The sequence below is a fragment of the Silene latifolia genome, chromosome 2 (genome assembly GCF_048544455.1).
Source record: "Silene latifolia isolate original U9 population chromosome 2, ASM4854445v1, whole genome shotgun sequence".
NCBI lineage: Eukaryota > Viridiplantae > Streptophyta > Magnoliopsida > Caryophyllales > Caryophyllaceae > Silene > Silene latifolia.
Genome location: NC_133527.1, coordinates 192326172 through 192353004, shown reverse-complemented (window position 1 = coordinate 192353004; position 26833 = coordinate 192326172). Strand labels below are relative to the sequence as shown.

Genomic DNA, 26833 nt, shown 5'->3' with positions numbered 1-26833 from the left:
AAATTATGTCTTCTTTATCATTATCATTATCATTATCTAATAATAATAATACTCATTGTTCTTCATGTGCTATTTATAAAAGTTCGAAACTACCGTTCTCAATTTCGTCTCTACAAAGTACTGCACCTCTTGATATTATCTTTAGCGATGTTTGGACCTCACCACACCACTCATACGATAACTACAAATATTACATAATTTTCGTTGATCATCACACTAAATACATATGGTTATATCCTATTAAACAAAAATCCGACTCACTCTATATTTTTAAAATCTTCAAAGCCTTATTCGAAAAAAATTTAACTCCCCCATTAAAACTCTATACTCTGATAATGGGGGTGAATATCAAAAACTCGCTCCTTTCCTCGCTGAACAAGGCATTTCTCATCTTACATCCCCTCCCCACACTCCTGAGCATAATGGCTACGCTGAGCGCAGACATCGGCACGTCGTAGAAACTGGCCTAGCACTCCTTGACCACGCCTCTATGCCACTTAAATACTGGACCCTCGCTTTTCTCACAGCCAGCTACCTCATAAACAGAATGCCCACCTCTACCCTCAACCACTCCACCCCGTACAACCAGTTATTTGGTACCACTCCCAAGTCCTCCAACCTCCATAACTTCGGCTGTAGATGCTACCCATGGCTCCGTCCGTACACCAACAATAAACTCGACCCTCGCTCCATTGACTGCGTTTTTGTTGGCTACTCACCCATTCAACATGCCTATTTATGTCTTGACCCAAAAACTGATCGCATTTATGTGTCCCGACATGTAAGGTTTGTTGAAACCTCGTACCCATTTCGCACAGACCCACCCCAAACCACCCCTGCCGCCACGACTCTCCCCTCCCCCTCGGACTGGTGCCTTGCCTCTGTCCCACTAATCCCTGGACCTGCCCCGTCATCCCAACCCCCTCCTATTCCGCCTGACTCACCCAACCCACCCCGAAATACCCCTGCCACCTCCACCAGCTCCCCTGCTTCCGCATCAAACAGCTCACCCACCTCTCCACTCACGCCCTCCACGGCCACCATGACCCCTGCCACCCCCACATCACCATCTCCTCCGCCACCCCCACCACCACCACCTCCTCCCTCTCACCCCCATGCCACACGTGCCTCCCACAACATCTACAAACCTCGCCACATGCTGAACCTCACGGCCCAACTCACTCCCAATGAACCCCGCACTGTAAAAAGTGCGCTCTCTGACCCCGTTTGGCGTGCTGCAATGGAACTCCAACACTCTGCTCTCCTCTCTAACAAAACCTGGAGCCTTGTTCCCCCTCACCCCTCCCAAAATATTGTCGGGTGTAAGTGGATATTTCGCACTAAATACAAACCCGATGGCACTATAGACAAGCACAAGGCCCGCTTAGTAGCCAAAGGCTTTCACCAGCGCCACACTATCGACTACACTGACACCTTTAGCCCCGTCATAAAACCTGTGACGATTCGATTGGTGTTAACTCTTGCAGTCACTCGGTCCTGGCCCCTCCGTCAACTCGACATCAATGATGCTTTCCTACAAGGAACACTAACTGGTGTCTTTCACATGTCTCAACCTCCGGGGTTCGTTGACCCTGCCCATCCTGACTACGTATGCCGCCTCCATAAAGCTATTTATGGCCTTAAACAGGCCCCTCGTGCTTGGTATACGGAGTTGCGAAACTACCTCATCAGCCTTGGATTCACCAATGCCGTCTCTGACACCTCTCTTTTTTACTCCCACACTAATGTCACTCTGTTTATTCTTGTCTATGTAGATGACATTATTGTCACAGGATCCTGCCCTCAAGCTGTCAACAAATTTATCGCTACTCTTGCTACCCGCTTCTCCCTCAAGGACCTCGGCACTCTCTCCTACTTCCTTGGAGTTGAAGTGGTTTCAACTACTAAAGGTATTTACTTGCACCAAAATCGCTATACTCTTGACCTTCTCCAACGTGCAAACATGCTCGATGCACGCCCTGCTGCCACCCCTCTAGATGCGTATGAGAAGCTCACCCTCACTGCTGGCCAACCTCACCCAGATGACACCGAGTTTCGTGCACTCATTGGGTCACTTCAGTACCTGTCACTCACTCGCCCAGATGTGGCCTTTGTTGTTAACAAACTCTCCCAATTTATGCACAAACCGACTGATCTTCACTGGAAGGCCCTCAAACGTGTCCTACGCTATCTCGTTGGCATACCCTCTCATGGTGTCACCATTCACCGTGACTCTCCCCTCACCCTTCATGCCTTCTCTGACTCGGATTGGGGAGGTGATGGTGACCGCCTTCTCTCCACCTGTGCCTATCTTGTCTACTTGGGGCGCAATCCCATCTCCTGGAGCTCGAAGAAACAAAGACAATAGCTCGGTCCTCCACCGAAGCCGAGTATCGCTCTATCGCCAATGCCGCAGCTGAACTCATTTGGCTCACTAATCTCCTTGGCGAACTCCGTGTTCAACTACCTGCCACGCCACACATTTACTGTGACAATATCGGTGCCACGCAACTTAGTTCCAATCCCGTGTTCCACTCTAGGATGAAGCATGTGGCCCTCGACTTTCATTTCATTCGTGAGCGCGTTCAATCTGGTTCTCTTCATGTAATTCCTGTGGTTCAAGACGACCAGCTCGCTGACCTCCTAACTAAAGCCCTTCCTCGTTATCGCTTTAATATGCTCCTTCCAAAGATTGGGCTCTCATCACCGCCGTTCGTCTTGCGGGGGGATGATAAGATTATGGTACCACCGTAATCTTTCGATTTATCTTGTAAATATTTATTTTACTGTAATCTTACCTATATTATTCTCTGTCAATATTCTTAGCTTGTATCTTAGGTTATCTTGTGTAAAACCCTAGCTAACTATGTACCCTATATAAACAGTTGATCGTAATACAAGGAATTCACAATTCAAAACATCATCTCTGCCTCATTCTTTCAAACAATGCTCAAAATATGAACTAATCATTAAATAAATAAAATATACTCTCTCGGTCCCGTTTAATTTATATATGTTTGTTTTTGGCACAAAGACATAGAAATGAGACATAATCGCTTTTAAAAATTTCAAAAACCAAAAGACGCCTAACACGCGGAAGATAAACAATATTTACCTACTTAAAATGGAAAAACAAAAAAATGACTAAGACAATCAAATAATAAAATCTAAAGAAATAATTCGGAAAGTGGGTGTATATTGATAACTTGATCCGATAATATCTAGAAAAGAACTCGATCTGACCTGTCACCAGTCACCACATATGACTCGACATGAACTCGCCTTGACGTATAGTATTTACTATATTTGCTGATAAAATTTCTGGTGGAGAAATGTCTGATCCAGGACCCTGCTTCTAGCATTCCTGTTGGTGTTGGCTTACAAGAAAGAGGCTTATACAAGCTCAAGCATAGAGTTGCCAAGTTGTCTACTGTTAATAATGCAGTAGTTCCTACTGTTAGTTGTTTTTGTTCTCAGGCATCAGATTGTAATAAACATAGTGATGTTAATCTCTTGCATGCAAGATTAGGGCATACTTCATTGTCTAAGATGCAGCATATTACTGCTATTCCTTGTAAAGACATGAAGCATTATGATTGTGAAACTTGTTTGCAAGCTAAAATTCATAGGTTACCTTTTGTTAGAAGTACTAGTAGGGCAACTTGTAAATTTGAGCTTATTCATGTGGATCTTTGGGGTCCTTACAAGGTTGCTTCAATCACTGTGCTCATTATTTTTTTACTATTGTGGATGATCATTCAAGAACTACTTGGACTTTCTTGCTCAAATACAAAACTCAAGTTGTGTCCATTTTAGAGAATTTCTTTGCTCAAGTTGAAAATGTCTATAATTCTGTTGTTAAAATCCTTAGAAGTGATAATGGCACAGAGGTAATTCAAGATAATTGTCTAGGGCTCTTGGCCAGGAAGGGCATCATGCACCAAAAGAGTGTGCCAGGGGTACCACAACAAAATGGTAGAGTAGAGAGGAAACATAGACATTTGATTGAGACTGCTAGGGCTATGATGTTATTTGCTAAATTACCCAAAAGGTTTTGGGGTGAGAGTGTTTTAGCTGCCACATACATAATCAATAAGCTTCCATCTCCTGTTTTGAATTGGAAGACTCCCTATGAGGTTTTAATGGGTAAAGTACCTACATATGAAGAGCTCAGAATTTTTGGTTGTTTATGTTATGCTCCCATTAATTCTGTGACTAAGGATAAATTTGCATCAAAAGGAAGGAGATGCCTTTTCATTGGATATCCCTTTGGACAAAAGGCTTATAAACTGTTTGATCTAGACAACAAGAAGATCTTTGTAAGCAGAGATGTCATCTTTCTTGAGAATAATATTCTCTACCATAATCAAAGTAATGAGTCTAGCACAGATCCCTACAAATTTCCTGTGCATTCTGTCATTGATGATGATGTTATTACTAATAATCATACTCCAGCTGTTTCTCCTGCTCAGCAGAGAAATACAACTATTCATACTACAAACAATACTTCTCCTATCCAAAATAATTCTTCTCCTATTAATGAAATAACCACAAATTCCATATCTTTGCATCATAATACTACAAATGATGTTTCTATCCCTGATCCTACTCTTTCTACAATTTATGAATCTAGGCAATCAGTCAGACATAAAACACTCTCTTCTAGATTACAAGGGTTTGTTATTCCAAATAAAATACAAAAGCTTATACACAGAGATACTGTCTCTGCTTCTTCTGCCTTGACAGCATCACTTAATGCTGTTATTCAGACCTTTGAGCCTTCCTCTTATTCACAAGAAAAGGATGATCCAAACTGGGTTTCAGCTATGACTAAGGAACTCCAAGCTTTGGAGGATAATGGTACTTGGGAGCTTGTTTCACTCCCAACTGGATTTAGAGCAATAGGATCAAAATGGGTCTTTAAGGTTAAGTTTAGGCCTGATGGTAGTGTGGAAAGGCATAAAGCCAGGCTTGTGGTCAAGTAGAAGGGAAAGATTACAAGCACACTTTTTCCCCTGTGGCAAAATTTGTCACAGTAAGTATTTTCTTAGCAGTAGCTGCAGCTAAGCAATGGCAAATTCACCAGTTAGATATTAATAACGCCTTTCTTCATGGGTTCCTTGATGAAGAGGTGTACATGCTTCCACCTGAAGGGTATACCAAGGCATCACCAGGCCAAGTTTGCAAACTAAAGAGGTCACTATATGGGCTCAAGCAGGCTTCTCGACAATGGAACATTGAGCTCACTAAAGTGCTTTTGTCCCACTCTTTTGTTCAATCCAAGAGTGATTACTCTCTCTGTTTATTAGGAAGGAAGAAGATCTTGTGACTATTGTACTTGTTTATGTTGATGATCTTCTGATAACTGGGAACCACAAAGCTTTTATTCCTACTCTCAAGAGATCTTTAGACCAAGCTTTCACTATTAAAGATCTAGGGCTTATCAGGTATTTTCTGGGATTAGAAGTCTTGCAGTCTTCTGAGGGCATCTTTCTGAATCAGAGGAGTATGTATTAGATATTCTTAAGGACACAGGAATGCAGGATGCAAAATCTGTTGAATTCCCACTTCCCAGAGGCCTACACTTGTCTACTGACACTGGCAAACCACTTTCTAACCCTGAGTCTTACAGAAGGTTGGTGGGTAGATTACTATATCTGAATCTGACCAGACCAGATCTATCTTATGCCATACAGCATCTCAGCCAGTTCTTAAGTGTTCCCAGGGAACCCCATTTTCAAGCTGCACTTCATGTAGTAAGGTATCTCAAGGGTACAATAGAAGCTGCTCTCTTCTATCCAGCAAATAATACTCTTCATTTGAAGGCCTATTGTGATGCTGATTGGGGCTCATGCTCTTTTAGTTGCAGATCTTTAACTGGTCATTGTGTGTTCCTTGGTGAATCATTGATCTCATGGAAAACAAAAAAACAGAAAATTATTTCTAAAAGCTCTGCAGAATCAGAGTATAGAGCCATGTCATATACTACTTCTGAAATTGTATGGGTGCAAGCTTTGCTGTAGGATTTTGGTGTTACAGTTGCATTACCTATTCAACTCAATTGTGACAATAAAGCTGCTCAGCACATTGCAGCTAACCCGGTGTTCCATGAAAGAACAAAACACATTAAAATTGATTGTCATTACATTCGAGAGCGAATTCAAGAAGGATTAATCTGTACTAATCATGTAAAATCAAGTCTACAATTGGCTGATGTAATGACCAAGCCCCTAGGTGCTCAACAACATCATTTTTTGTCTTCCAAGTTAGGATTGCTTTTCACTCCAGTTCATGAGCATCCAACTTGAGGAGGGGCTATGGAACCAGGTGCTCTATCTGCAGCAGCAGGTCATCAAAGAAGACGATAAAGACACTGCAACATCTAATGGTATCCATCGCAGTTCTAGAAGCTTCCCTGTACAGCTGACACAGTAGATTGACAGCTAGCATAGTTGACCATTGTAACTAACTATTGACCAAGGTTGTTAGAATTAGTTTGAATATAAACTAAACTTTGTAACAGATTCATTAAGTTAATGAGATTACAAATTCTATTTACTCCTTCTCTCTCTATCAATTCTCTCTCTCTAATCAGTTACATATATTTTACAACTCTGTGTTTCCACTGTACAACAATGGCGTCCTCAAGCTCCATTAATGGAGTCTTTCTTGCTTACACAGCTCAGTTTCACATTTCAAATTTACATGTTTTCACCATTAGACCACCCAATTGTCTGTGAAGTATTCTCAAAGACCTTTGCCTAGGGCCCAACAATGACTCGCCCCGATTGCTTCCGATGAGCTCAATAATAACCCTTTTGTAGCAAAATAAGCCCAAATCCAAAAATCGATCGAGAATCTGAATTGATAACCAATCGAACCCCCAATATGAGTATTTGATAGTGGCTAAAACCCGAGTCGATCCGCATCGACCCAAAAATTAAATCAAATAATATAACCGAATAGTACTCATTTTAGGCATCAAATTTAGTAAATTTGAATTGAATTGATTTGTTTTTGTTTTTTTTTTTGTTTTTTTTTTGGCGTATAGGGATCCATCATGATAAATTACTAAATTTGATGCTATGGAACTTGAACTCAGGTCATAAGTACTATCTCTCGTGACTTTATCAGCTAACCTAAGTTACGATATACTCCGTACTCGTAACAATTACTAAACTTGTGCATTGCTCATAACTAAGCTGATAAAGTAGTACAAGTCTTAGGAACATTTTTATTGTACAGTGCTTATTTAAACACTAACATAATAATACGAGTTGTGTGCTTTCGAATATTTCTACCTAGGAACAAAAGCTATGCTCCTCTCATTGAGGAAATGACAAATAGGTACAGTTCCAGGCTTCACCTTAAGCATCTGGAAGGCATAATGCTTAGGAGCCCAAAAAGCTGTGTTGGCATGACAAACACCAATTGCATTCATTGTCTTCCCTTCTAAATCAACCATCGAAATCTCGTATAAATTTGTTTCCTTTGGTTTATGGCAGTAAAACACCGCGTATGGATAACAAATCTTATGACAAAACATAGCACCATCACTCTTAATTTTCTTGGCATTCAATACTGTATGAACATCTTGTATGTTTCTGTCTACATACCCTGATATCGTCGACATACTTTGCCCAACGTATGATATAGCATAGTCTACCATATCTTCTAGTGTAAGTGCACAAAGCTTCATTTCATCAAACTCCATCGCTTTTTTCTCGCAAGCCTCGATTGTATCCTCCATTATTACAGCACTAGTTGAATGCGGTTTTGCAGAGAACATTTTCAAAATTTGAGGGTAATTTTTTGATGAAAATGGTATTGATTTGGCGACCTGAACTGGCAAAAACTTTGCATTGTCTTCGATTTTCATGAAATTTAATTTAAATGTTTTTCCAGGATGGATTAGATCGGATTCGATGAAAAAGATTGAATGTTTTGTAGGATCTATATCTTCAAGAGTATTGTTAAAGGCCTTCGAATAATTATGATCTTCTGTATTACACATACTACTTGACTCTACTTCTTTTGTTATTGTGAAGAAGCCCTTTTGGATCATAAGTTTTGCATTTTCATCTGAACCTGAAAAAAATTAACTGTCTTAGGATTTTTCGTATACTGTCGCAAACAGAGCTTGTTTTGTAGTCGGCGAACCTAGCTAGTAGCAAGGGGTAAACTTTCAAAAACACTTAAGATTATCGGTTTTTGTTACCTAAAACTTATTAAATATGGAACCTTAACGTAAGTATAAAACTATTAACCATATTTCCTATACTTAGGAAATATTTACTCATATCTTTGTATATTGTTAATATAGCTACCATATCTTTTGTAATTATTATCTTTCCCTTATTTTGCACAAATTGTAAACTATATAAACCGTTGTATCATCAGCTTTGTCAATACAATCACAATTCCATAAATCTTCTAGTCTTATATGGTATCAAAAGTCACAAATCGATCCAACCCTAATCTTCGACCTAAAACCCCTTCGTTCAAACGCCGCGCCTCCTCGTCCACTGTCTCTTTTCCTTCAACGACTATGGCAGGTAACATCAACCATAACGACATCGTCGTACCAAATCCTCATGAAAACACAAAACCATTAACATCGCTTAACCTCAATCATTGTGTTAAGCTTAACCCTCTTAACTATACCGCATGGCGGTTCCAACTCACCAATATCCTTTTCGGTTTCAGCCTACTTGGCTTCGTCACCGGCACCGATCAACCACCCACCGAAACCATCACCGACGACAACAACGTTCAACAACCGAACCCATCCTTTTTGACATGGCTCAAACAGGATGGACTAATTCTTGGTGCCCTCATGGGTACCTTATCTACTGCCTTACAACCTCTAATCGTAAGAGCGAAAACCGCAAAGGAAGCATTGGATATTCTTGCTTCCACCTACGCCAACCCCTCTCGAGCTCATATCATGCAACTAAAAGAACGTTTCAATTCCATAACCAAAACTACGGAACAAACCGTCTCAGACTACATGAACTCTATCAAAGTTTGTGTAGACCAACTAGCTCTTATGGGAAAAATCCTAGACCCAGAGGACATCATTGCCCAAGTTCTAAAAGGTCTTGATTATGAGACCTTTAAACCCGTTATAACCATAGTTCGTGCCCGGGATACACCTATTACTTTCGAGGCACTTCACGAGAAACTGTTACAACAAGAACTTCTCCTTAAGCATGATACCTCAACCACTCAAACCCACTTCTCACCTTCTGCCAACCCTGCCTACCGCTACACCCACAACCACCGTGGCAACCCTCGTCCTCAAACCACCCCAAACTTCCAATCGACAAACACCTATCATCAACCCGCCACCACCTATCATCAACCCAACTCTCAATATCAACAAAACCAGTCCGCTCCTCGCCCCTTCAAAGGTCGATGCCAGTGGTGTCGCGAAGTGGGTCATGTTATCGCAAATTGCTCTCTTTTTCGAAGGCTTTTTCCCAATATCACGTTTCCTGAGCCTAACTACCGTCAACCTCAGGCTCCACCGCAAGCCCATGCAGCCAACTACGGCAACTCGTCCTATGCACCTGCCGTTCCCACCAACCAGTCCTTCGCTAACCCCGCTCCAAACCCCAACTTTCTATTTGACAGTGGAGCATCTCACCATTTGACACACGATTTGGACACCCTCGCATTTTACTCCCCCTATGACGGTCTCGATGACCTTATCATAGGTGATGGCTCGGCCCTCCAAATCGCTAACACAGGTTCGTTTATGATGCATAATCTTCGATTTAATAACGTTCTTCATGTTCCAAAAATTTCGCGTAATATAATTTCCATCTCTAAACTATGCTATGACAACAATGCTTATGTTCTTTTCACTGACAATTGTTTCTTTGTAAAGGACCGTCGAACCCAGAAAACGCTCCTTCAGGGCCGAGCAACCAAGGGAGTGTATGAATGGCAACCCCCACCCGTCGTCAATCAGGCCGAGCTTCATCATAGAGGAACCACGCCTCCTTCGTGGAAAGGAACCACGCCTCTTTCGTAGCACCATAAGTTAGGTAATCCCACAAACGATGTAACCAAACTTATCAATTAAAAATTATCTTTTCGTATCTCTAATTTTGATCACTGTGAATCTTGTTGTGTTTCGAAGAGCACCAAATTACCCTTCTCAGTCTCGTCTATCACCTCGCACGCACCACTCGATTTACTTTTCTCAGATGTTTGGACAAGTCCGGTTCACTCTTACGACCATTATAAGTATTATGTGATTTTCGTTGACCACTATACCAAATATGTATGGCTATATCCTTTAAAACGGAAGTCCGAAACTACTACAATTTTTATGCAATTTAAAGCTTTGGTTGAAAAATATTTCAACAGACCTATAAGACGCTTCTTTAGTGACAATGGTGGTGAGTATGTAAAACTGAATCAATTGCTTCTCATTAACGGAATTTCGCATAGCACTAGCCCTCCAAACACACCGGAGCACAATGGCTACGCTGAACGCCGGCATCGACACATCGTCGAAACCGGCCTTGCACTGTTAAACCACGCTGGTCTTTCCACGTCCTATTGGCCTCTTGCCTTTTGTACTGCTACTTACTTAATCAATCGCCTCCCCACCAAAGGTTTGGGTGGAGACACTCCTTATTTCAAGTTACATAATGTACAACCGGATTATACTAAATTACACAATTTTGGGAGCCTATGCTACCCTTGGCTCCGACCATATACAACGCATAAATTAAACAACCGGTCCATCGCATGTATTTTTGTAGGTTACTCGAATACCCAAAGTGCATATCACTGCTTAGACCCCAAAACCCATCGCATTTACACTTCTCCTCATGTCAAATTTTTTGACGAACACTACCCATTTCGAGACACTACTTCGCCACCTTCCTCCACTCCATCCGCCACCACTGACGAATGGTGCACCCTTCATATCCCACTCCTTCCTCCCGCGTCATCTCCTGCCACTCCCATCCCAGTTACACCCTCCAACCCGACACCTACACTTCCTGTCAAACCGCCCATCACTCAAGTCTACACTCATCGCCCTCAACCATCCATCGCTGCCACTTCAACCCAAGATCAACAACCTCCTCCTACCCCTCCTTCCTCTTCCGCTGTACCCCCCCAACCCAATCCCAAAACACGTCCACGGGCACTACCACCAGGCACTAAAACCGTTGTTACTAGACTCTCCAATGGCATTAGAAAACCAAATCCGAACTATAGCACCAATCTCGCTCAAACTTCATCAACCACTGACATTTTACCAAATACGATCAAGCAAGCTCTCGTTCTCCCTCACTGGCGTCATGCGATGCAAGAAGAATTTGATGCGCTTGAACGTAATCAAACGTGGACACTTGTTCCACGCACCTCTTCCCAAAATGTTATAGGTTGCAAATGGGTTTACCGAAACAAATTCAATCCTGACGGTACCCTTAAACAACACAAAGCTCGTTTAGTTGCTAAAGGGTTTCATCAACGACCCGGTATTGATTTTAATGAGACCTTTAGCCCAGTTATTAAACCAACTACTGTTCGACTCATCTTAGCTTTAGCTGTCACTAACTCATGGTCTCTCAACCAATTGGATGTTAATAACGCTTTTCTTCAAGGATCACTCACTGATCATGTTTTTATGTCACAACCCCCTGGTTTTGTCAATCACACTAAAACCGATTACGTATGCAAATTAAACAAAGCAATTTATGGCTTAAAACAAGCTCCACGTGCTTGGTACACTGAATTAACCTCCTATCTTCTATCCTATGGTTTTAAACAGTCTATATCCGACTCTTCCTTATTTATTCTACACACCAACAACACATTTATTTACATGCTAGTTTACGTTGATGACATTATTGTCACTGGACCACACCCTACTCAACTTCGTTCCTTTATTGACAAATTATCACAACGTTTCTCTCTAAAAGACCTTGGACCACTATCTTATTTCCTAGGTATTGAAGTCACTCACAACTCACATGGTCTTCATCTCAATCAATCAAAATATATCTTTGATCTCCTCACCAAGTACAAAATGATAGATGCTAAACCTAATACCACTCCGATGGCTTCCTCACCTCCCTTAACTCGTGAAGACCATCTACCCATCCAAGACCACTCTGACTATCGGGCCATTGTTGGCAGTCTCCAATACCTATCTCTTACCAGACCCGACATTGCCTTTCCTATCAACCGTCTAGCTCAATTCCTGCATCATCCAACCGCCACTCACTGGACTGCTCTGAAACGTCTCTTGCGCTATTTACAGGGGACTCAAACCATTGGCCTTCAGTTGTACAAAGCTTCCCCCTCTCGTCTTCATGCCTTCTGTGATGCAGACCATGCCGGTGACAAAGACACCTATGTCTCCACCACCGGCTATATCATTTATCTCGGACGGAATCCTATCTCCTGGTCATCCAAGAAGCAACGAGGTCTTGCTCTCTCCACCACTGAAACTGAATTTCGCGCCGTTGCATCCGTCACAACCGAGACACTTTGGCTCCGTAACCTCCTCCACGAGCTCCATATCTCCGTCACCAACCCTCCAGCAATTTTCTGTGACAACATCTCTGCTACTCTATATGCCAAAAACCCGGTCTTTCACTCTCGCATGAAACATATGGCTCTCTCATTTCACTTCGTCAAACAACAGCTGCTTCATGGTCACATTCGAATTCAACACGTCGCGAGCAAAGATCAGTTGGCAGATATTCTCACCAAACCGCTTCACAAAACCGACTACCTCGAACTTCGCTCCAAGATTGGCCTTACTCCTCGGACGTCCATCTTGCGGGGGCGTATTAACCATATTTCCTATACTTAGGAAATATTTACTCATATCTTTGTATATTGTTAATATAGCTACCATATCTTTTGTAATTATTATCTTTCCCTTATTTTGCACAAATTGTAAACTATATAAACCGTTGTATCATCAGCTTTGTCAATACAATCACAATTCCATAAATCTTCTAGTCTTATAAAAACAACATGAGGAAAATTCGCTATCCAGAACTTTATTCCTATTTCTACCTATGTTTGTAGAGATAAAGGATTACACATCTGAAGTATTACCTCAAACCCTTATTCATTTTTTATTACTTTTCTTATTTGTTGTGTCCAAAAGAAAAGGGAGGATAAATAAAAATTGGAGGGAGTAATAGACTAAATTATAAGCATACCTATGAGTGCATCCTTGACGATTTTTGGCATGTCCGTCTCGCTGTCAAACTTCAGTTTCCAGTACGCTTCAGCAGGAGACTCGGCTACATTTGGTGTTGGCATCATTGCGAGCTGTAAAATAAACAAAATTTTAGATACGAAATTTCAGTAAAAACACAAAAGGTTAAATTAAATGGCGCTTCTTAGTTGAAGTCGTCGTAACTTTTTAAAATTCTTAATTTTTGAAAAAAGGACATTTTTTTAATGGAAGCGTAATAGAGGCAGAGCAAGAAAAGCTCACAGAAATAAGTATAAGAGCAAGAAGCAGAGGGGATGCCATTATAGTAAAGTTTCGGGTACTAAAACGAGATTTAAGACGAAAAATAATAATGTAAAGAGGGAGTTGTAGGGAATTGTAGGTGGAGTTGGAATTTATAGTGAAAGATGGACAATGGAAAATGGAAACGGAAAATTTACGTAGTAGCCTTGAACTTTGCCATTTTTTATGTTTTAAGTTTGTGCACATGATAGCCTTGAAATTTGATTTTTAAGCACAACTTGTCGTTTTTGTCGTTTTTAAAATTTTCAATTAAGCATAAATTATAGACCAGAAACGAAATTGACCAATTTTTTTTTTTTTTCAAATTGATTAACGCTTATGGATTGATAAAACAAAATGATCATTCGGATACTTAAGACCGAAGATATGTTTGATTTGATATTTTCGTTAAAAAAACCCTATGAAATGTCAGTCAGCAATTTTTTTCTCATATCGTAGATTGTGACGAGATAATGATTTAGCGAAAAAAAATTGGCCGATTCTGAATTCCAATCTTAGAGTTATGCGCAATTGAGCTTTTCTACAGCGACAAAAATAATATCTTGTACATGAAAATCAAACATGAAGGATACAAAATAATTTTTCCTAAATGGAAATATAACTTGAATTGGTAAGTAAAAATGGTGGTTTATGATGTGTATTCCAACATAGACATTGTGTGAGTTGTGTCCCATGCAAGCTGATTGTAAACGTAGAAAGCATTTCTTCGTCATAAGTCATATGTGGAGACTAGAGACGTCGATGTTGATGTATAATCGAATATTACTCGTTTCAGTTGGAACGTGTATTAGAGCCAACGAAAGCTGATAGACGATTCAGGAAACTCAACCCGACCAGTATGATAAATGATAATGTTTTCAAGTTATAAAATTGATAGTCAATTATGTTGGGTTATTCTCTCTTTAATTGAGGGAATTAACACATGAAGTAAATACAAGATGTTTCTATGCTATGAAACTTCTCTATTGAATGAACAAGCTACATGCGTTCATTCTCACATACGTAAAACTCCTTAGTTGAATGAATGTATGAGAAATAACATTCATTTGAGCTTTTAAGGAAGCATAGGTTACTCTACTATGATCACCTATAAATACGTAGCATTAGAAAGTTCACATCATCAATCACAACAACAAAACATATATTACTATTCCACAATAATTAGTATTATTATTGTGAGAGTTTTGTAAGAGAAGAGAGCCACTGTTAATAGTGAGAGATATCCACCTTATTAAGGTGACGACTTGTAATCCTACTACAAATATTATAGTGGAAGAATTGGACACTCGTCCCGCGGTTGTTTACCTATTTGGGTTTTTCCGCGTAATCAAAAATTCTATTGTGTCTTTGTCAATTTAATTTACTCACTTTATTTATTTTTCCCGTAATTACACAAAGAGGGAAATACGAGTTTTTCCCAACAGTGGTATCAGAGCCACGTTAGTGGGCTCATTATAAATTCTTGTGTTATTATGGAGACTACCGTCGCTCATTATGATGGTGACATGTTTAAACTCACGGCTGATAATTATTCCTATTGGAAGCCAATGATGGAGGATCATTTATATTGTAAGGATTTGTATGAGCCTATCATTAGTGAAGACAAGCCGGAAGGAAAATCAGACAAAGATTGGGATCTCCTTAATCGGAAAGCGGTCGCTATGATACGTAAATATATCGACCGAAGTTTATTTGAGCATGTGGCTACTTTCACTAATGCCCATGAATTATGGTCAAAACTTGAATCTATGATTCAAAAGAAAACTCCTAGAAATAAAGCTCTTCTAGTAAGACGATTGGTGAAGTTAGATTATAAAGATGGTCAAGGCATGATTGAACACTTGAACAATTTCAAGGGTCTTGTAAACCAGTTAACCAAGGTGGATATGAAGATTGATGATGAGCTACAAGCACTATTGCTTTTAAGCTCTCTTCCTGAGAGTTGGGACACTTTAGTTGTTACACTCAGTAACTCATCCCTTGAAGGAAATCTCACCATGGATGTCGTTACTGACAGTCTTCTAAATGAAGAAGCAAGGAGAAAGGAGCGTGGTATTTCAACAGATTCAGATGTTAATGTTGTTGAAAACAGAGGCAGAAGTGAAAATCGTGATAACTCTAGAAACAAGGGGCGTGACAAGTCAAGAGGACGATCCAAATATCGTTCTAGAGCAAGCATCACTTGTTATTATTGTGGTAAACCGGGTCATAGAAAACCCGAATGTCGAAATCTGAAGAGAGACCAGAAAAATGGTACGGTCAAGCCAGATCAAATTGACCCAAAGAAGAAAGAAGAACCAAGCACCAGCGCTGTCGCAATTGAGGAAGAAACCGATATATTTATAATCGGAGAAGACAATTATCTCAATTTAGCTTCTGATGAAAGCCTATGGATTGTCGATTCAGGTGCATCATTTCACATCACCCCACATGAATGGTTATTTTCATCTTACAAGAAAGGTGATTTCGGTACAGTGAAAATGGGAAATCAAGTCACAAGCAAAATTGTTGGCCTAGGAGATATTCAACTAGTGACTAGTACCGGTTGTAAGCTTATGTTGAAGGATGTGAGACATGTACCCGATATGCGGCTTAATCTGATGTCAGCTGGTAAACTTGATGATGCTGGGTATATGAATTACTTTGGTGATGGAAAGTGGAAGCTCACCAATGGTAATATGATTGTCGCTCGAGGAAAGAAAGAAGGTACCTTATATTTCACCCATGGGCGCTTATTCAAGGGGGAGGCAAATATTGCTCATGATAATTCTTCCTTGGAGTTATGGCATAAAAGGTTAGGGCATATGAGTGAGAAAGGATTACAAATTCTCTCACAAAAAGACCTACTACCAAAGGTGAAAGGTAAATCTCTTGATCCTTGCACACACTGCTTAGCAGGCAAGCAGCATAGAGTCTCATTTAAAAGATCCAGTTCGCCATCTAGAAGAAAATATATCCTAGATTTGGTTCATACTGACGTTTGCTCTATGACTGAAAAATCTCAAGGAGGTGCATCTTATTTTGTCACCTTTATTGATGATCATTCGAGAAAAGTTTGGTTATATTTGTTGAAAACCAAAGACCAGGTACTCCAATCCTTTAAGGAATTTCATGCCATGGTGGAACGTCAGACGGGTAAGAAGTTAAAGTGCGTCCGTCTTTGATAATGGTGGTGAATACCGTGGTCCATTTGAAGATTATTGCAAGTCTTTTGGCATTCGACTAGAAAAGACTCCTCCGAAGACACCTCAGCTAAATGGCATAGCTGAAAGAATGAACCGGACTATTTGTGAAAGAGTTCGATGTATGTTATCTCACGCAAAACTCCCAAACTCATATTGGGGAGAAGCTGTGAAGACTGCTATTGATATTATCAATCTCTCGCCATCAAACTCTTTAAATAGAGGCATTCCAGATGAAGTATGGTTGGGAAAGAAGATATCTTATGATCACCTGAAGGTATTTGGTTGTCGCGCATTCGTCCACATTCCAAAGGACGAGCGAGCCAAACTTGATTCAAAAACCAGGCAATGTATTTACCTTGGCTCACCCAAAGATGAATTTGGCTATAGATTATGGGATCCAGTCAAAAGAAAGGTCGTGAGAAGCCGAGATGTTGTATTTTTCGAGGATCAAACAATAGAAGACCTCAAGGAGTCTGAGAAGTCTCAGCCTCATATTATTGTTCGTGATAATTCTTCACCATCCCCCGTGGTACCAGATGATATAGGGAGAGAAGAAAGAGAACAAAATCATGATCAAAATGTTGAACAGTTTGAAGCAGATGATATAAATGCTCCGGTTCAACCTGAACCACGTCGTGGCAGTAGAGAACGACGTCCATCCACTAGATATAGTGAAGAAGAGTATGAACTTATTGCTGATGCGGGAGAGCCTCAGAATTATCGAGAAGTGCTAACCAGCGATAATAAAGAAGACTGGGAGAAAGCTATGCAAGAAGAAATGCAATCCTTGCATGAGAATTACACTTATGATCTAGTGGAGTTGCCTCAAGGAAAACGAGCGTTGAGATGTAAATGGGTATTCAAGCTCAAGAATGAAGAGAACAATCCTAAACCTCGATACAAAGCTCGAATTGTTGTTAAGGGATGCAATCAGAAAAAGGGGATTGATTTTGATGAGATATTTTCCCCTGTTGTGAAGATGTCATCTATCAGAGTTGTAATGGGTCTAGCTGCTAGTCTAGATTTGGAGATTGAGCAACTCGATGTGAAAACTGCATTCTTACATGGAGATCTTGACGAGGAGATTTATATGGATCAACCTGAAGGATTTGAAAAACCAGGTAAAGAAAATCTCGTATGTCGTCTTAACAAAAGTCTTTATGGTTTGAAGCAAGCACCACGACAATGGTATAAGAAATTTGATTCCTTCATGACCGAGCACGGTTTTAAGAAAACACAGACTGATCATTGTGTTTTCATGAAGAGGTACGCAAGTGGTGATTTCATCATACTATTGTTATATGTTGATGATATGTTAATTGTTGGGCAAGATAAGCTGAAAATTGTATCGCTCAAGAAAGCTCTAAGCAAATCGTTTGCTATGAAAGATTTGGGACCGGCGAGACAGATCCTTGGGATAAAAGTTATTCGTGATCGAGAGAAGAAACTCTTATGGCTATCCCAAGAGAGATATATTGAGAAAGTCCTTGAGAAGTTCAAGATGAACAATGCCAAGCCGGTTAGTATGCCACTTCTGGACATATCAAACTCGGTAAGAAGCAAAGTCCGATTAGTGAGAATGAAAGGCTCGAGATGCGAAATGTCCCTTATTCTTCCGCTGTTGGCGATCTAATGTATGCCATGATATGTACAAGACCCGACATTGCTTATGCGGTCGGAGTAGTTACTCGCCATTTATCTAATCCCTAAAAGGAACATTGGTCCGCTTGTGAAATTGATATTTAGATATCTCCTGGGAACGAGCAATAGATGCTTATGTTTTGGAAAAGGCGAACCTTTGCTAAAAGGTTATTGTGATGCAGACATGGCTGGCGATGTCGACTCCAGAAAATCGACATCGGGTTATTTGACTACTTTTGCAGGGGGAGCTGTATCTTGGCAGTCTAAACTGCAAAAATGTGTTGCATTGTCAACTACCGAGGCTGAGTATATTGCAGCCGCCGAAGCTTGTAAGGAAATGTTATGGCTGAAGAATTTCTTGCTAGAACTTGGTCAAAAGCAAGAAGAGTATGTTTTACTTTGTGATAGTCAAAGTGCTATTCATTTAGCTAAAAATCCAGCCTACCATTCAAGATCCAAACACATCGATGTTCGATATCATTGGATTCGAGATGTGTTAGAAGAAAAGAAGCTTCAACTTGATAAAGTTCACACTGATGACAATTGGTCCGACATGATGACCAAGACCATATCAACAAAGAAGTTCGATGATTGTTGTGATGGTTCCGGTGTGGTGATGCCCTCCAATTAAGTCGAGAAGGGGGAGATTTGTTGGGTTATTCTCTCTTTAATTGAGGGAATTAACACATGAAGTAAATACAAGATGTTTCTATGCTATGAAACTTCTCTATTGAATGAACAAGCTACATGTGTTCATTCTCACATACGTAAAACTCCTTAGTTGAATGAATGTATGAGAAATAACATTCATTTGAGCTTTTAAGGAAGCATAGGTTACTCTACTATGATCACCTATAAATACGTAGCATTAGAAAGTTCACATCATCAATCACAACAACAAAACATATATTACTATTCCACAATAATTAGTATTATTATTGTGAGAGTTTTGTAAGAGAAGAGAGCCACTATTAATAGTGAGAGATATCCACCTTATTAAGGTGACGACTTGTAATCCTACTACAAATATTATAGTGGAAGAATTGGACACTCGTCCCGCGGTTGTTTACCTATTTGGGTTTTTCCGCGTAATCAAAAATTCTATTGTGTCTTTGTCAATTTAATTTACTCACTTTATTTATTTTTCCCGTAATTACACAAAGAGGGAAATATGAGTTTTTCCCAACAAATTAAGTCATTGAAGTTGTCTAATTGTCGTGATATTAATGATTCTGATTTGAATGTTATTGATCAATTCATGATTGATTTAGAAGAATTAGATGTTAGCCATCTTGGTACTTCTGGTGGTATTACTGATGCTGGGGTTGATTTTATTGCTTCTAATCTTAGTAGTTTAAGGAAGGTTAATTTGTCTGGTAATTTCTATGTTTCTGATGTGTCTGTTATTGGTCTTGTTAACAAATGTCAAAATTTAGAGGAGATTATGGTGAAAAATTGTAAACATATCACTCGAGAAGGGGTTGTTTTCGCGTTGCGTAATTGTGGGAATTTGAGGTCTGTAGGGTTGTTAGGTGTGGACTTGGCTGTTCCTACAACCAGCGAGGCTCTTGGTTTTGCTCAAAAATTATCTCTGCTCGATTTTTCGCATATGAGTGAGTATTTCTGATGAGTTGCTTTGTGCTATTGCTGAAGCTTCTATTCCTTTGAAAAAGTTGACATTGTTCCACTGCAAGGAATTTACATTCTCTGGGGTTTTATCGCTTTTGCGTACTTATCAGTCCCTTGAATACTTTGCTTTATTAGAAGGGGTTGATTGGGTTACTGATCAAACTATAATTGATATATCGAATTTTCTTCCTAAGGCGAACACTATTAAGCTAAATTCTTGCTCCAAGGTGACTTTACTGAAGAACTGTTCTATGTTAAATAGTTTGGAGATGGAGAAAACAAACGTGGGGACGGAAGAGTTTGCTGTGACTGTGAGTGATGCGAAAAACCAACATATTCGAGTTTTATGCTTAAACGCAAACAAAACCTTGAGGAATGAATGTCTCGAAAAAGTATCACTCTCCTGCCCTAACCTAGAGCTGATAAATGTGAGTGATTGCCCATATATTACTCGTAAAGGTATTGGAGAAGTTGTGAGGAGGTGCACTAGTTTCAAAATACGCGTATATTGGTATTGTTTTGATTTGGTAATTTTGTTAACAAATGTAAGATTTGTTTTGTGTTATTTTGGTATTATTCCTTTGATTAAATTGTTAAGAGTATTTCGGCATATAGAGTAGAATTGATAGATTTATGTTGCTTCTATGGACATATGGAGTTGGCACGAAAATGATTGGTTAATGTGACACAAATACACGATGAGCTTCGAATGATAGATAACTTGATTCGAAGATTTGTGTAGGGATTTGAGAAGGTAGTTTACTGGGTTTGAGTATTATGCAGATAATTGTGATGAGCTGCTATGTTAGTGGTTTTGTTTTTGTCGGATTTTATGAGGCAACATTATTGTGCTATTACGATGATAAGTTTGTCAGCAGGATGTTGATCACTTTATATACGCGGGAGCTACCACTATCGCCAATGGTTTTTAGACCTGTTTTATGTGCAATTCACAAACAGGCAGGCCCTAAATGAGTTTGTCCCTCCAAATTGTGCCCCGATAATGTTTATCATTTGTTGGATCTGTACAACTTGGTGCATTCTAGTAATCAGATTCTGATCTTTTATATATATTGCTTGTTTGGTCCTTGATGCATTTGTCTAAGGTAATTGTTGCGGTCTCCTAATTGTTTGCATGTTTTACAAGCCACGGAGTAGTTAATTATGTTGTAAGAGCGGAAGATAGATCCTTTGTTCATCCTTCACTCCTAACCTCGTTTCCATCGGCCCATTTCATCGTGGCTGTCCAAGGGTTCAAGTGATGGAAGAGCAAAAGTTGAGATACCTTCAAAGATTCATACAACGAAATGAGAACAAGACGGTGGAGGATTACTTAAGTGCATCAATGAAATGGGAGAAGGAAGCACGGGATTGTTACGTGGAAACAATCAATATGTGATGTCCAGCATAGAGTTCACGGAAATGTTAGTTATTGATGGATGTTTCATTATTGAGTACTTGCTGACTTGGCAGGGAGCGAATTATGACGTGGATGATCGTGTTTTCTACCGGCCAGCTCTGAGCCAAGCTATTATGCGAGATCTGAAACTGCTTGAGAACCAAATTCCTTTTTTCGTTCTTGAGATTTTGATGTATAACATTGCTTTTGAAGACTCCGAGAAGGTCCCAAGTATTATGAACCTGACTTGCTTGTGAGTGTATGATCGGACTTGGCAAGGTTCCTCAGCATTTCCAGAAGACAAAGGTCTTGCATCTGACTGATTTCCTGACAACTTACTATTTACCTCCAGACAGTAAAGAATTCTACTCTGCGAATCAGGAATGGGGATTCCCTGACGGAATCTCTGAATTGTACGAGTCTGGTGTCACATTAAAGGTTGACTGACAAAAGTGATAAATTCCTTGACATCAAATTTGAGAATGGACTACTCTCAATTCCAGAACTAATGCTGGAAAATTACACGGAATCTCAACTCAGGAATCTAGTTGCATTTGAGCAATGCCATTATCCTCGGGAATAATCTTTTGTGATCGATTACGTTCTTTTCTTGGACAGTCTGATTTATGATCGAAAGGACGTGGAAGTTTTGATCAACAATGGCATCATTCTGAACTCCCCTGGTAGCAGCGAGGATGTGTATCGATTGTTTAGCGACATCTCCAAGGGGACGACATACTCTCGAGGAAGCTTCTACTATGCGGATGTTTGTAGGCGTCTAAATGAGTATTGTGGGACCCCGTGGAACAGGTGGAAGGCGATTTTGCGACAAGATTACTTCAGTAATCCTTGGTCAATGATTTCTACAGTGGCTGCTGTTGTTCTCCTCATTCTCACTGTCATTCAGACATACTGTGATATAATTGTACAGCTCAAGTACTAATTACTGTATGAATCTACCCTATTTTCCCAGATATTACTTTGCTTAAAAGGACAACAATGAAATCAGCAATTATGGAAGAGGATCATTTATTTTTGTAAATTGACAGATATTTGGTACACTACCTTATTTGCCTCGGTAAATATAGAGCGGTTTTTCTAACATGTGCTTTTAGGGTACACATTAAGGACCTTGGGAAGGCTTCTCAAGATTTTTTCATGAAAATTGAGGTGTGGAATTATTCTTACCATAATTAATGAAATAATATTGTGAATCTTTTTCCCTTACAGGTTCTTAATGTGTGTGCTAAGGGCACACATTAAAAAAAAGGGTCGTGCTTTTTCACATACGAATTTTACTCTTTCACATACAGTTTTTACGACTATACCCTTGTCATTTTCTCCCCACCTAAAATCAATTACCGCCACCACCTACCCAGCCGACAACCCTCCCTAAAACACCAGTCGTCCAACCCAGCCCTGTTGTACAATGCCACCAAAAGGTCCACCGCCAACCGCACCAACACCACCTGCACCGACTCTCCCTTATTCTCTGTTTGTCCCCAGCCACAATCGGAGAATGAAATTCTTTCCCAAGCAAATTAATTTTCAAATAGCAATGATTACTGATTAGTGTGCCTGCTCTATAATTTCGGTCGTTTACTAGATTTTATTTTAACTTCATGGAGAATGTAATTTTTTAACCGCAACGATATTTAAGATGGTATCAATCTCCGTCAAATCAAGCGAGACAAATTGCTCCAAAATGAAAGAATAAAACCAAAGATTCTTTGTTAACTTAGCCCATTTCAACATTATGATGTAGTCTGGTAACTACTAAATTTATTAGGCGATTAGGATCTCCATTGTTAAAGTTCTTGGAGCAATTGAATTGGATTTTAGGGGAAAAAGTTGAATACGAGTTAATTTGCTAGGTTTTAGGTAAGAAGGGTATTAGGCGAAAACTTAATGAAAAAATGTATTTGAAAAAGTAATTAAGACTGTTTTACACCGTGAGACTGTGAGACAATACTTTTATTGGTTAAACACTCGTTTATAACTACGAGTTTAACCATAACGGATCGCCTAACATTGTAAGATGGTCTTACACAATAATTATTGTATTTTGGCAGATTATTTTTGCAATTTACAATAAATGCTTGAAGTTCCAAATCAATTTATTTGAACTTATTAACAATTTATTTACTCAACAAATAGCAAAAGACTCACAAAGGAAGTACTGCAAAGTCTGCAATGGTGACTACCAGTACTAGATGTAACAGTCTGCTTGTATTTATCATTTTGTCCCTTCTAATAACGTAACCCTTGCACAATGTAAGTTTTCATTGGGTCTTTATTCTCCTCATAAATTTTGATCACTTTTAATTAGTTTAACTTCGAGTCTTCGACAACGATAGGAGGAGCAGTCGAGTATACTTGTCAATTTATCACATAATCCCGGAGAGAGGGGTCTAAAAATCTACTATGTACTCATTTTCCGGCCTCTTTTAATTAGACTAAGATACAAACTCCGGCAATTTCCACTCAACAGTTCTATTTACACCATTGATCATAATAGGTTTGACGATAGAAGTTTATCGTAATAACCATACATTTAATTTTTCGTTGCACCTCAACAACATGCAGGTAAAATACCTCCTGACTGTTACAATGGTGTTCTTGGGATTGAAGTTTATTGTAATAACCACACATGCAAGCAGTCCGAATGTGTGGGGGTTAAGCTTTGCTACTGCTGTTTTTCGGTCATACCTCCTGACTGTTACAATGGTGTTCTTGGGATTGAATATTGCAGAAGCAAGTGTCACTAGTTAAAGAACCGTCAACAGTATTTATACAATTTTAAATGTACTTCAAAATGAAATTAATCCAACTTTCGGGCTAGCAAAGAGTCGGATTTACTAAACGATTGCAACAAAAGACCGTCTTCTTAGTTACAGTCTACTTTTTTCGGCTTCCTGTCATGGATGATTGTAGTTTTAAGCCAGAAAAGAGTGCAATTCTTCATTTGGTGCATTGATGTTTAAGATTGAGACAGTGACAAAGCCCGTCTTCTGTTAATGATGCCTCAAAAGTATGTGTTGAACAGTTGCCGATGCAAATAATCGGTCAGAGTCCCTGAGTCTGCAATGTAGAGGAAACCAAGCTTTACATATGGTGCTTGTGCAAAAGGGATGTGCACATAAAGCGCAATCTTAAACATCAATGAACAAAAATCTTGAAACGTCACTGGACTACTGAAGTAGACCAGTGACGTTTATTGAGAACTATAACACACACACACACACTAAAAATGACATGGACATGTTAAACTCTATGCTTCAGTTTTTGCAGAAAAAACCAGGAACTATAACCATTAGCTTTACTCATGCCTGCTCATCAGTTGTACTAAATAAAAGAAATCCCCCTCAAATAAAAGAAATAGATAACTATTGATCAAGACGTTGGGATTACTACACAAAGTCTTAATAAAAAACACAAGAAGACTAAGGATGGGTATCTATGCATTTTCATTATAGAAAATCATCAATCAGATAAAAACGACCAACAGAGATTAACAGGCATCATCGGGATCCGAGATCCACACTATCCAATGAGGTTGATGGGATAATTACATTTTACATATGTCTTCTTAGTTACAGTCTACTTTTTTAAATTATCTATAAAATGAACTCCATTTTGACATATTTTGAATCTTTTTTTTTTTATATATATACATAAATAAATATATTTGACATAAAAAAAACCGTAAATTATACTAGTAACTAGATTCAAACATGAATGCTACGATTAAAAATTAATTTACCCGAGTTCATAGTGTAAGGTAGACATAAGAGATGAAGATTGGGGTAGATGGAAGGGGATAAATGACAATAGTTCATCATTTAACTACGGTGAAGGGGATGAAAGGGGAAGATCTGGGTAAATAGATGGGAGGGGATGGATTAATTTAATTTGGGAAAAATTATTTGGGTTGAAGATTGATCTGGGTAAAGGATGGAATGGGAAATTGCTTTGGGGTAATGTTTTGGAAAGAGATGGGAAGGTAATTAGGGAAATTAGATAGATATGGTGAGATTTACTTTTTTTTTATTAGTTTTTGTTATGATTTTTTTTCCTTTTTCTAATTTCCCCCCATTATTCTTAACATTATTCGTATCATCTAATTATTATTTTGCAATGAACATACTTAATTAATTTATAAAATAAAAGTTTAAAATAAGAGTATATAAATTGTTCATAATTGAAAGAGTAGGAGAGAGAGTTTTGGTGGGGTAGAAAATGTGAAAATGAGCTTTACATTCTTTGTGATATATAATCAAACCCCATATGGGGTTTTAGGATGGAAACTCAATTACTTGTGGGTCGGTCTCTTATACCTAATTCTATAAGCCCGCTGCGGAGATCTACGTCTCATGTCATGTTCAATTTATCTCGTTGTGATATATAATCAAACCCCATATGAATTATCCATTCTTTGTGATATAAAAAGTTAGAAAAAGAGATGTGTAACATTTTATGTGATATCAATCATAGTACAAAAAAATCACAAATTCACATTGAAGACGGGCACTATCCGTCACAAGCTAAAGACGGATAGTGCCCCTTTCACAATATGCAAGTGGTACTATTCATAGGGTGCTTTTTCCCCCTCACTTGCCCTCCCACTTGCCTTATTGTGAGAGAGACAATATCCGTCTTCAGTTTATGACGGATTTGTCCATCACAAGTAATTAAGACGTTTTGCAAAAAAAAATATATTAACCCAATTCGACAGTAATATAAATCCCCAAAAAAAGTATCATTAACCCAACTACCCACCCCCTCCCCCACACTTCTCTTTTAAAAAATAAATCCCTAATCTTTCTACCCATTACCGTATTACACCAGCCGCAAGTTCTCCTTCTCTCTCTCCTTTTCCACTCTCCTTTTCCACGCACACCGCTCTCCCTCACACAAAGATCAAGATCAATCTCTTTCTCACACCAAAGATCAAGATCAAGATAAGATCCTTTCCATACATAAATATTAAAATATTACAGTTAAGTCATGTTTTTCCATCAGAATTAAGATCAAGATCAAGATGCTTCCATTGTCGTTGTCGTATCCGTATCGTGTCAGTAATTGGCGTATCCGATACGTATCCCGTATCGTATCGTATCGATACGGAATACGCCACTCAACAGACGTGTCCGAGTATCGTGGGTACTTCTCATTCTCACTGTCATTCAATGACATACTGTGATATTGCACAGCTCAACTGCATGAATGAAATCAGCAAATATGGGAGAGGATCATTTATTTTCCTAAATTGACAGTATTTGGTACATTCCCTTATTTTCCAAGATGCTGTTTGGTCCGGCTTTTAGAAATGCTTTTTCACTGAATAAGCACAAGCTAGGCTAAATGGTGGTGTTTGGCCAAACTTTAAAAGTGTTTTTGTAACTGAAAAAGTAGTAGCCTGACCAAACACATTAAATTAGGGAGTTTTAAAAC

The 26833-nt window shown here is 39.2% G+C and overlaps 1 protein-coding gene and 2 pseudogenes across 1 annotated transcript in view; all 3 read left to right on the top strand.

Annotated features, from left to right (window-relative positions):
* Nucleotides 1-26833, top strand: part of LOC141644075 (uncharacterized) — a 121701-nt gene that overhangs the window by 50673 nt on the left and 44195 nt on the right. The gene's annotated exons all lie outside the window — the stretch shown is intronic.
* On the top strand, nt 19523-20955 carry LOC141626838 (F-box protein At5g51370-like; annotated as a pseudogene).
* LOC141626827 (UPF0481 protein At3g47200-like) lies at nt 21072-22562 on the top strand (annotated as a pseudogene).